A 13,744-nucleotide genomic window follows, 5' to 3' on the forward strand; every position below is an offset into this window, starting at 1 on the left:
TCCTATAGTTTCAAATTCATGACAAGTTAGATTCAAAATTTAGTCTTATACTATGAAATTTGCAATAATTTAATCCCTACATGTACGGGTATAACAAACTGAATCAAGGCAGTTGAGTCGAGTTTTAGTCAAATTCTAGAAGAAACAAGCCAAATTGATTTGTTCGTTCAATTCACATTTTATCTGATCAATTGAGCAAGCCCACTTAACAGAAAAATTAGAGGTTTTTTTGGGACATTGAGTTGAGATAGAATGTCTAAAGTTCATATATACATGGAGATCATATATTAGGAGAGTTCATGCATCTTTATTAGGGGTGGAGTGTTAGATTTTATATCTCAAGGATATCCGGTGTAGTATTTTAAAATTTAAACAATTTAGTTTTTTTTATATCAATATTTGTTTTTTATTTTTTTTATTCAACAATTCTACTTATCTATGCTTGAATAAAATATCGATTGTAATTTCTTATTCGGTTCTTATTTTTTTTCAATTAACCCACTACATTTCTTGCACTAACATAGATAAATAAAATGTAAAATAATAGAGAAATCAAAACTTTTAATTCTTATTTTTTCTCCATGAGTTTCATCATTTTTTTTCTTTCTACGGCTGCTTTGTATTTTTCCTCTCTCGTCATTTCTTTAAATTGAACCTCCCACATCATCTTACCAATAAATGGAATACCACCATATTTCTTCAACAATTATGAATCATCAAAGAATATATCTTCATATTTTCATTAATTTTTACTAAAAAAATTTTAAAAGATAAAAAATCCCCATTTTATGGATTTTTTTTTGGTTATTTGTACATGTATGTGATATTGTTCTTTAAAATAGTTACAGTTGGTTAGTCTGCTAAGTAAGTTCAAACAATACATCTTCGTTGATTTTGGTGATATTGTTAAGGAGTAATTTGTTTGTTGAATGCTTGTGATAGATAAGTCTACAAGGATGCTCCAACCATCCTTAAAGAACTTCTCGATATCAAATTAATATAAAAGATAACTATTAAGCATTATAAACAAATAATTTTAATTTTGTATTTAAAAACACTTTTGTCAATCAAGTTTTGTTTTCTTTTTATAGTATATTATTGGTCGTGTTATTGGAAACGACAACATCGTTAGTGGTTGGAGTTAGTTGTTCAAAACCATTGTCAGAGTTGGTCAACAAATGTGATTGTTATTGAAGTTAATTGTTAGAGGAGATTTTTGTCGTTCTTGGTTGCTTTAGGTGAATATTGGTATTGATTGTTAGAGGTGATTGTCGCCTGTCTTCGCTGAAGTTTATCGTAGAGGTAGTTGTTGGAGCCTGAAGTTGAAGGTGATTGTCGAAGTTGATTACCAAAAGTGATTTTCATTAAAGTTCATAGTCATAGGGGGTTGTCGGAGGTAGAAGTTAGTTACATGAAATTGATCTTGAAGTTGGTTGCAAGAGTTTGTTATTGGAGTTCGGAATTCGTCACACAAAAGTAGTCATTGAAATTGATTTTTGTTGGAGTTTGTTATCAATTGCGGTTACCGAAGCCAAACATTGGTCATCAGAGGTGGCCACCGAAGTTTTTCGTTGAAGGTGGTGTCGAAGCTTGGAATCGATCGTTGGAGTTGGACGTGTGAAAGTGGTCATCAAAGTTGGTTCTCAGAGTGTGACAATAGTAATCATCAATGATGGTTGATGGGTGACCTCAATGGAAACATTGGAGAGAATGAAGAGTTGGTTTAATATACCAACTGAATTCCACCAACATGTAAAGTTGGTGGACCAAAAATGAGTTGATATATTATACAAACTCAACTCATCTCATGTTGGTGTGCCAAACACTCCCTTAGGGCATGTTTGAGACTATGAGTGGAGTGGACTCTAATAGTCCACTCTGTTCAATTTTAGTTAGGGATTAAGATTTGGATTTAAATTGTGAGGCCCTGATCGCGTTCTACATTATTTGCTTAGATTACCATGCAACGAAAGTTGGTAATTGGAGAGATTGCAAGATAACTTGTGTTTCGCGTTCTAAGCTACGCAATGAGCTGTTATGTGATTTGAGATTCCTTCATCAAGAAGTAGAGAAGTCATCTTCGTGTAAGAAAGCCAACGACTGATTTTACCTTGCCACCCAATTAAGTTTAGGATAAGGAAGTGACAATAACATGTGGCATTCTAACATTAGGTAATTCTCACCATCGAGTAGATGTAATTATTCATGCATGGAAAGTTTCACCAGAGAGACTTATAAATAGGTGAAATTTGGCCATTTTGAAACCACTTTTACCTTGTATTTACAAAAGAAAGAATTGAAGGAATTTCAGGATTTTCGAAGATTCATAACGAGCTTGAATCCAACAACGAAGTGTAAAATCTTGGGTACCATATGCGATGAGATGTCTCACACTTGTGTGTTATGGTCTGGGATGTCTTATCCTTGTGTGATCTGAGATGAGATGCCTTATTTTTATTGTGTGTTTTGGAATAGGATGTCTCATACTTGTTATGTGATCAGGTATTGGAAGACACATTATGCGTGATGGAATTGATGGTGAATTGTTGTTCCATTGAGACCACTCCACACAGTCGAAACCCAACAAAAGAGTGTGGTAAATGCTTGAGTTGAGAAAATGGTACAAAAATGTAATTCAACATGCATAATGATTTTTCGATACAATCTATGTAATCCATTATGCAAGATACAAGTTGATGCAATAAGAGCTTATTATAAATGGTTTGAAAAGAACTATTTTTAACATGATTTATCAATGATTATGAGTGAGATATGGATTGCATGAATGGAGTAAAGTATTACGATGATTTAACTTGAACTCAATAACGAGCATTTGACTTTTCGTCTTGATCGCCTATTGTGTCATACTTAAATCGCATCATCTTGATAGCGGCCACGGTCAACTTGCATAGAATGATAGAAACTAGACGAGGAGAGTCAAATTAGTGTTTTAAGATGTATATATTTACTTTTATAGTTGCAAGAGCTCTCTGTTTGTTGCACATGTCTCTCTTATTAACTATCAAACAGAGTTGCTTGTCAAAAGTTCCCCAATGGATAACCCAAATGCCTTACTATTCTTCAACTTTATGGGTATTTGTTTTAAGGGTTTGAAAGTTCGTCGACCAACTTTCGAACACACCACTTCCGATGATCGTTGCCCGCCAATCTCCAACAATCACCTTTGGTGACTTCATTGGGGAACTTTTGACAAGCAACTCCGACAATCATTGCCATTGATCAACTTTGAAAATTTTTAATAAAAACATTTTTAGGGTTTAGGTCAATCTCCAATGATCGTTGCCAACCAATCTTTGACTACTACCTTCGGTAACTTCACCAGCGAACTTTCGACAACCGTCACCAACCAACCTTCTGTTATCATCGATCAACCTTGAAAAATTTTAATAAAATAATTTTTAGTATATATAACAAATAAAAGAAACTTGTATATACAAATACATCTTTTTAAAAAGTTTTAAAACACATTTGTATTTTTATTTTAAGAAGTTTTTGTCGTACATTCTTGTTATACTATTATTTTTCTAAAAATAGTATTATTTCATATACTAAATAAATGTATGACAAAAATAATAGTAAAAGAAATGATTCAAGATAACCGATATTTATTTTACAGACTACTATAATTTAAACTATAATAATTGGCATTCTAAATACAGACTATAATAACACATCTATTATAACCTATAGACTATAACAATCCACTGGAAACGCCCCATTAAGATTTTTGGTTCCCATTTCTTTTAGCTGCAATTGCCCACATCCCTATCTTTATCTTTTCCCCCTCTCTTAGGCTTTCTCCCACATCTCCCTCTCTCTCTTCTACACTCTTTCTCACGGAAGGAGAAAATGAAAATTAAGGGGTTACCACGAAAAAAGGAAGAATCGGAGTTGATTTGTTTGGGTCTGTGATTAGTTTTTTTCCAATGAAGAAGTTTCCTTTATCCAATGAAGAAGAACAATAAAGACACGCTCATATGTTGAGTGTCTTGATTTTTTTTTTAAACTCTATCAAAACCCTATTTTCCATTTCATTTTGAATATGGTGTTGAGAAACACAAACTGAGATTCCGTTGATTTGACTCGAATTTAGCTGAGTTGGATCGAGTTTGTCTGTACGAAATATTTATCGAGTCAGGTGGGAGTTTGTTCGTATGAAAAATCGATTGAATTGGGCTAGCTCGAGTCGGTTTTGAAGAAAATCTAACTTGAACCAACCCATATACGTGTTTACTATCATGAAAGATCTCATCAAAATTTAACAGTTTAGCCCTATACAATGAAATTTGTTTCAATTTAATCATCATTCATAAAAAATCTCATCAAAATTGACTGAACTTTAATTATGTAATAATTTATTGGTCATAATTTACATATAAAAAATTATCTCCAGTTAGTTTATTAATCTACCTGCATAAAAATTGGGTGATCAATTGCAAAAATGTCAAAGGCATACGTTAAAATTAGGATGGTTAACCATGTTTTAGTGATTTTTCAAAGTTGGTAAAATCCCTAAGCTCAACATAATAGAAATACTTGAATGACCAAATTTAGAAGATAGTAATGTTCTGATTGCTAAAAATAAATGATAAAGATTATTCGCACAAAAATCTTACAAAAGAGAAGTTTGAAGTAAAGTTTGCTCACCTAGTAAACTTTAGAGATGTTTCCTAAGTAAATTTGCTTAACAAGTTAAACGCCCAGATAACAAATGAAACTTTATTTCACAAGGTTTATTTCACTGACAAGAAAAAAAATTAAAGTACTTAAACATGGGGAGTCAAGCTTGCGACAAGATAAACTAAAGGCATAAGAATTTTGTCAAAGTATGTACTTGTATTAAAAATAACATAAGTACAAGGAATATAATTTACATAATTAAAAAGTTGAAATTTCAAAAGAAGATAGATAAATTATAAACACTCCCAAATTTAAGGTTGTTGCGACGATTGAGATGATGGCGGTGGAGGCTCACGATTTCTCGCTTCGCGGACAGCAGGATCAAATCGCATAAGGGGTCTTTCAAAGCTTTGTGAAACATGAGGTACCGAGATGGTGCTATACATCAAAAGATTGTAATATCTCATTAAGACTGTGAAATGTGTGTCGCACCTCGTGGCCAACTCCTCTACCTTTGAGTTGACTTATTTGTGTCTCAATGTTTGCATTTGGGTTGTCCACTTTCATTTCTAAATCACTCAGTTGTTTTTAACTTCGCAGATGCATTTCTTGCAAGTTTTTCTGGTATTGGATTATATCTTCAATTCTTTTCTCCATTGGTTTACAAATATATTGATCCATGAACTTAAAGATATAATCGTCATCAACTTCTTCCTCTTCTTCTTCTCTCACCGCCTCCTTCAACTTATCTTTTTGCGTTGAGGCTTCTAAAGCTGATTTTGGCAGTGAGGGGAGGCGTGTTGTCTCGCCATCTACCTCAAGGTATATTTATTTTTTCCTTGGAGTTGGTCATTAACTTTCTCCTCTAAAACTTCTTTTATTTTTTGGGATAATACTGAGCTTCCCGCCCCATCTTCTTGCTCTTTGAATGTGTTATCAATAAACGCGGCAGGGTTTGAGAGAGAATCTCGAAAGATATCTTGATTGGAATCTTTAGAGCTTAGGGGTTTATTTTGGCTTGTTGGCTTGGCGACAATGGATATAGGATTTTTCTCTTGTCTCGGTGTGGAAGTTCCTTCTATGGTATGTACAATAATGGCAAGATTTTTATTAGCTTCTTGCCTGGGCGAGGAAAAGATATTTTGGATTTCTTGGGATAAGGTTGGTGATTTGGATTTTTTAGAAGGTGGCGGAGGCGTTTTGGACTCAATGGGTTTGAATTTTTGGGATACTTGAGAGGAAATTAGCATTTTGGACTTAGTGAGAGTTTAAGATCTGGTTACTTTGGAGGATTTGGATTTACTGGGTGAAGGAAGATTGGTGGGCTTCTTTTTTCTTGGAACTCTTTGTGGATGCAGGTGGCAAGGTTTCCTTAGAGTTCTTGGCCTTAGAAGATTTTATTCTCTTTGATCTTGAGGCCTCCTCCCCGCCTTGTCGTTTGCGTTTTAGTGGGACATCATCTTTCTCTTTCTCTTCTTCATCTTTACCATCCACTTTTTTAACATCTGATTTACCATCTTGTTTGGTTTTGAGGCATTTTAGCTTAACCTTGTTCTTGTGAACATTAATTATACGGTGAAGGGTTGCAGAGGACCAAAAATCCTATCCTTCACCTCTACCTGAGGAAGTTTGTCTAACGTCAAACATGCCTTTAAGCACAAATTCTCAATCAAGTGTGGGAAAGGTCTTGCTCCACTAGGATGCTTAACCCATGCTACAATGTGCTCGCTTATTATCTTGCCTATGTTCACCAATATCTCCTCTATTATGCAATAAACTAACATTATTTGCTCTATGGAGATGGTGTTATCATGGTGAGCATGCATGATCTTCTTCGTCACAAGTACCAGCCAGATGATGGCTTCTATGTTTAGGTCGTGCGAGATGAGCTAATACTTCCTGTTGGCATTATGTTCCATTTTGTCCTAGACCAGATAACTCTTTTTAACGCATCTTCTAAATCTCGCTGTTGTGGGTTTTTAAAATTGCATGTCCTATTTCGTTTGCCTTTAACCCAAAGAGCTCATTGATTGCATCAGGCCCAAAATCTACTTTTTTGTCCTTTTACCACGGCGTAGCATTCTTCTTCGATGATGTACCCTTTGTAAAATATTTTCACTATGTCTAGTTTTATTTCGGTCACCCCTTGGAAAAATCTTTTTCATCTAAACCCACTAATGGGTGATGAGACGAACCCTAGGATGGTTCCTTGGTATGGATAGAGCCCCTTCTCTATCATAAATTGTTTGCTAACTTGGAAAGCGGAGAGTGGTTCTTCTGGTTTACTTTCCTCGCCCACTTCCCCTTCATCTTCTTTAGGCTTTCTTTTCGCCTTTTCTGCTCATCTCCTTGCAAATTGCTCTCTTAGAGCCTTCTTCTTCATCGTAACCTTTCTATTTTTCTTAGGCCTCGTCGCCTCGTCTTTCAAGGACTAAATTCCTCAATCTCTTTCTCAAACTCCTCAGAGTATTCATCAAAAGCCTTTTCTTTGTCTTTTCCTTTCTCCACGGAGAGGGCTACTTTCTCAACCTGGCTAAGGAGCTCTTCCCGCTCCCTAAGCTTTGTTTCCTTCTTTTCTCTAGGTCTTAATGCCCTACGCCTTTACCTTTATTTTTAATAGCCCAGACTTCACCTTACTTTCTTTTCTTGAGCCTTCTTCGCCACCCTATCAAATTCTATTTCAGTAATAGGCGAGGAGGTGCCTTCTTTTTGCTATTTTCTTTTTGTGCCTCCTCGCGCTTCCTTTTCCTTTCTTCTTGCCTCATCTTTTTCTTTCTTCTTCTTCTCATCTTCTTCTTTTCTTCCTCCTCCTCCTCCTTCTTTTCTTCCTTTTCCTTCTCCATTCTTTCTCTTTTCTTCCTCCTCCTGCTTTTCTTTTTTGGGCCCTTCTCTTTCTTTCTTCACTCTTTTTTTTCTTTCTCTTCACTCTTTCTCAACCCTTTCCTTTTTTACGTTTTCTTTCTTTGATTTTCCTCGCTCTTCTCGTTCATGTTGTTCTTCTTTTCTTTTTAAAGTCTCTCCAGAGACTATTGCAAGTAGGTCACCCAACTTATCCTCAGGGAGTTGAATTGCTACTTCATTAATGACCACCGTCTTGAATAGCCTTTCTTCCGTTCTTTGCTACGAAATAGGACCGTCAGATGGATTTTTCTCAGCCCCTTTCATTGGACGACGGGTATCTAATTCATGTAAAACTATGTATTTAAAATTACGATAGGAAGATTAGATAAAACAGGATAAGACCAATTTGTACTAGGAAAAAAAAAGATAAAGAAAGAAAGAAAATAAATTTATTAAGTTTTTTTTTTAAAAAGTTATTTTCAATAAATATAATAGAACACCAAAATATCTACGGTTCGTGTAATAAAATAAAAAAGTTCATGATATTTTCATAAATTCCAGGCTTGTCCTTGAATATTGAGGACAACTTTTCACTTCTTTTTCTTCTTCTTCTTTACGATTTATTCATCTCCTCCTCATATTACTTTCTTCTTCATATTATTACTTCTTTTTCATTTTCCACTAGTTCTTGTTTGTGATTTCTTCATTTCGTCTTCTAGAATTTTTTCCTTTTTCAATTTTCACTTCTTCAAATTCTCACTTAGTAAACGATCTTCGTCATCTCTCATATATTTCCACTTTCATATCTAAGCAATTGTGTATCAAAACTAAATGATCTTTGTACAAGATCGTGTACCAAATATAAAAGATCTTGGTACACGATCTTGAACAAAAATTATTTAAATCTTGGTACATGAACGTGTACAAAATCTAAACGATATTGGTACACGATCTTGTACTAAATATAAATGATTTTGGTACACGATCATGAACCAAGATCGTTTAGATTTTGTACACGATCGATTAGCTTTTGGTATGCAATCGTGTACCAATATTTAGGCAATCTTAGTTCACGATTATTTAGAAGAAGAATTACACGTGCTCGTGTGGTCGGTGTTGATACTACCTACATGATCGTATTTCATTTCCTACACGATCGCGTATTATAATTGTTTAGAAGAAGAATTACAAGTGCACATGTGGTCGATTAATCGCATGTTGACTGAGGCGTTTTTGGGATTTTCCATAGTGAGCCTGTGTGATTTTTTCGTTTTTGAAATTGTTTTATACAATGTAAATATTTTTCTGGTTTGTTATACTTTTGAAAAAACTCCTAAAAAAGATCAAGAATAAGAAAACCTAGGAAGAAAAAAAAAACAAAAAGAAGAGAAGTTCTTTTTTCTACCTTCCTTCATAGGTTTGCTTTCTTAAAGAAAAAAAGATTTGAGATGTGAGTCTATTTATATGGTCAGAAGTGTATCAATTCTTTTTTTTTAAAAAAAAAAAATCAATTATCGTATTTTATTCTATTTGAAAAGATTTTAGGGTTTATTAAAAATTATAACAAAATGCAAAAATATTTACACCGTATAGAACAATTTTGAAAAAAGTAAGAAGCCCACAAGCCCACAATGTGAAATAACAAAAATACCCCGCGACTAATCGACCACACACACGTGAAAAAGCTTCTAATTTAAACAATCATATAATATAGTCTAAAACATTGTTTAGATATTGGTACATGATCGGTTGCATCTTGGTAAACCATCGTTTGAATCTATCACTTATCTATCTGAGATAGACAGTAATAGTGGTCTATCTCTGCTTATCTAGGATAAACGATCGATCGTTATGTTGGAATTTATGTCCTAAAACTCGTGTTTGTAACCATATTCTATTCAATAAAGTTATTGTTGAGAAATTGAATACTATAATCTTAAATCCAATAAACTAAGGTCACGAGACTATTTTTTTTAGTAAACTTGAACTTTATGTAGAGACATAAACGTGGATCAAATTCGAGTATATAGCCTAAATAATCTATAGTATATGAATAAAAGTTGGGTGCCTTATTAAAAGAAACTATGGATGTGACTCACTTTGTAGTTAGTACAAACGAGGTGATTCTTAATCGTTCATGTTAAGACATGAAAGTGGGGGTATTCTATGTAAAGTGTTTACATAAGACTAAACCATGAAATAGTCACTTTTACGTTATAACGCAGTTTACTATTTAAAACTGACTATCTTGATTATTAATGACCTAGGTAACTTAATTTTAATCCTGACCTAACTATAGACTCCTGTTCACACGAGATTATCCTTAGATCTACATAGGTGAGGACAACTCATTAGCGTTGGTCCAATAAGCCTCCCATTTTAGAGGTAAGATTGAGTGGATAGTAGGGGACATAGGGTGCAAGATGGAACTCACTCCTACTCGTTTTAGGGTTAGTAGATAAGTTGTTCCCTTAAGGGTTGAATCCAAGTCTTGAACAAGGGGCCCCACCCTCTCATTGGCTCGAGAGGGATTCAGTTTGTAGGTTGGACCTTAAACCAATTGTTTAATAGTGGATCAGTGAGACTTAAGGAGCAAGATGTAGTCTCAGAGTTAAAATGGTATTTTGACCCAACTGAGGTTACGAACAATTTGTGAAGGATGAACTTACTGATCATGGTTATATCAAATGGACACAAATATATCTATAATGAGGGGAGCGAAACTACGGGACTTTAGTGGAATGACTTGTTAGTTAACTAATGTTGATTAGCTCGGTCTAAAAGAGTTCAACTAGTTAATCTCGGATTATTGAAACTCATGATCTATAGGTCCATTAGGTTCCCCTGTTAGCTCATATGGAATAAACTTAGAATAGTGTGATGGAATGAGTCGAATTGTTCGAATTAGGTAAGGAGAAAGACACCGTAGTGAGACCAAATAGAGGAAAAGGAAGCTCTAGTCTCCGACAAGTATATGTGATATAGTCGTCAGATTTTAAATTAGAGATAAAGCTTTATGTTTGAATGAGATTTAAATATTAAAAATATGAATGTGGATTCATACTCAAAAGCTCAGAAATAATGAAAATTGTCAAAGTTGTAAAAAATCAAAATGTTGACTTTTTGACTTTGAAAAGAAAACTTTGATTGGCAATATATTCAAATATGATTTGAATCTTGAGCAAATGAATGTATATTCATGTTCGGGAGGTCAAAATTAGTCAAGACGGACAAAATTGTAAAAAGTCAAAATGTTGACTTTTTGTTTTGAAAAGTCAAGTTTGGCTTTAACCAAATGATAATTTTACCCTTTGACCAAAGTTAGTGGAAAAATCCAAAATTTTGTTGGATAATCCCACTAGCTATAGTGGGCTAGGTGTTAGCACACTATGAAGACATTAATAAGCCCACTAATGGTAAGTGGGTTATGTATTGTTGGCCCATGAGCTTGCCTGTACATACAACCTATCATGTGAATTCTTTATAAATTGGACTCTTGGGGCCTTTTGGAGAGGGTTGACTTTATTGAAGAAAAAATTGGACTGCTGGATTTTCCCATTTCGTTTTTTTAAAGTCAAAATTAAAACCCAACCATTTTCCATATAATTTTCATCTTCTTTCTCTCTCCCGATTTTCTTCATCCAAAGGATCCCACAACCCGATTCTGAGTTCAGGGGATAGTAGGTCAAACCTAGTGGTGGTTCAAGCATCAATCGGAGCTATGAACGTAAGTGCTCTTAAAAAAACTCTATTTTCAAACTTATTTCGGTTTAGACTTTCTTGTTTTTTTTTAAAATGCAATTAGGGTATAATTTGGATCCTATTTCCGCTGCGCATGTTTTATTTCTATCATGTTGATCTTGGGTGATCTTGGAACATGATCTTGTACCAATTCTAAACTATCTTGTACAAAATCTAACCAATCTTGGTACACGATCTTGTACCAAATCTAAATAATCTTAATATACGATCTTGTACCAAGATTATATATATATATATATATATATATATATATATATATATATATATATATATATATATATATATCTAGTTGTTTAGATCTTGGTAAACGATTGTCTAGATCTATCACTTATCTAATTGAGATAGATAGTGAGTGATCTATATTTGTCTATCTGGGATAGACGATTGAACGTTTAGACTTTGGTACATTATCATGTAGTGAAAAAAAGAAGAAAGACAAAAAAGAAAGAAATTCTGAAAGAGAAGATGAAGAAATCACGAACAAAAAAAAGTGGGAATATGAAGAAGATGCGCAAGAATTCAATACTCGTCTCAGAAAATTCAAGACCATTAAGGGCAAACCTAGAATTTGTGAAAAAACAATTGTGGCTTCATGGATTTTTTTTTTTTTTTTTTTTTTGTTATGTGGCTGTAAATATTTTCGCGTTTTGTTCTATATATGTAAATTAACCAAGATTTCATATGGGTATCAAATTTCACATTTAAGATAATTAAATTATCTAAATCATTCAAATTTAGATTTTATCCCTAATCTTAAATTAAAATCTAGCCATACCACAAATTTTGTTCCAAAATTTACCCCAAATTGAAAATCCAAGTCAAACTAATTTGCATATATGGTCTTCATTTTTATTTTTAATTTAAATTAGAGCTATAAATTCAACTTTATCTCAAGAATGGAAACTCCTAATTATCTCAAATTTAAACTTTGTCATATTCCAAATTTTGTTGCATTCTCAAAACAAATTAAACTAGGGATGAGACCTCAAACTTATCTCAAATTAAATTTGGGTTATTTTCCAAATTTTATCCCAAACTCAAACTTAGATTTTTATCCTCAAATCAATTTAGATTGTAGATAAGACTTCAAACTTGTCTCAAATTAAGGTTTGGCCTTATTCCAAACTTTATTCCCAAATTTAAATCAAAGTATGTACTAAATTCATAATTTGATTAATTTGATACGTCCAATTGAGTCAAAAATTAAAGAAAAATGCTCATATGTTGGCTTCAACATTATCTTTTCGAGATTCATCAACTCTTATATGTGCATAAATCTTGAAACAAGACATGAGATATTTTGGACCAATCACAAATTGCCACGTCATTTACCAAATTAATGATTAAAATATAGATAATTAAATTTGTGATTAATTAAAAGTTGTCATGTGTCCTAATTGAAATTTAAGATATAAATTGGTAAATCGTGATGACACCATTTGTTTTCATGATCGTTGGTTCAAATTAATTATTTTGATCTAATTAAATATTATTTATTTTAGACTAAATTCAATTGAGTCTAGAAATAAACTTAATTTAGCACAAATACTCAAACTCACATGGTTGTGGCTAGGGGATCTGACTGAAGGACCAACCAAGCTCAAATCCATGAAGTTCACCAGACCACTCTATAAATAGAGGAGTTCTTCTTCTTAAGGGTTCAGAAATCTTTACTTCATAGAGTCTAGAGAAAATTTTCTCAACAACAAGAAGACTCAGTAGTCCTTGAAAACTGAATTGCTCCCTGAAGCTTAAGTTCTTTGAACATACAAATATTTTTCTAAGACTCAAAACTTCAAGAACATTAAGCGTTCCACTTTCATACATCAAGTGTACACATTCAACTAAGAGAATCAAGGGATTAAGTACTATAGATTGAAGTATCACATCAAATCAATAAAAATACAACATAAACACAATTTAACTTCTCGAAATATGTTTCTCCAAAAACCTCGTGCGAACAACCTTTATATTTTAGTTAGAGCCTTAAGCTTTGATCAATACTTAGGAAAATTGCTTGGTTCATTCTAATTAGTTGTGTGCTATTGTGGAGGCTAGTGTGGTGAACCAAGCAAGTTGTTGTCCACAATAATCAAATGTATGCTTAATAAGAGTATGGATGATAAAAAATTACATAGTATTCCCACTTGTTCCCATAACTAGATCTTCCAATGTCAAGTTACATTTGCCCTCTATCTTTACTTTTTTGTATTTTGATTTTCACATTTATCCCTATGTCACACAAATCCCCTTTCACGTAGCTATAACTAGAAAACTAATTTGATATAATAGTATTAGTGGTTTCCATAGATCAACTTGCCACTATTATTGGTTGTATAGTTCAGTATTATAAATTGTGTTTGATCGGTTCTTTTGGAAATAAAATGTCACCAAAAAAGAAGACCTATCAATTTCCTAAAACACTTATTAAATTCAATAAAAATAAAATTCTCGATACATTAAGTCCTTCCAATTTATAGAGTAGTTAGTTCACGACGTT

The sequence above is a fragment of the Cucumis melo genome, chromosome 11 (genome assembly GCF_025177605.1).
Source record: "Cucumis melo cultivar AY chromosome 11, USDA_Cmelo_AY_1.0, whole genome shotgun sequence".
In the NCBI taxonomy this organism is placed as follows: Eukaryota; Viridiplantae; Streptophyta; class Magnoliopsida; order Cucurbitales; family Cucurbitaceae; genus Cucumis; species Cucumis melo.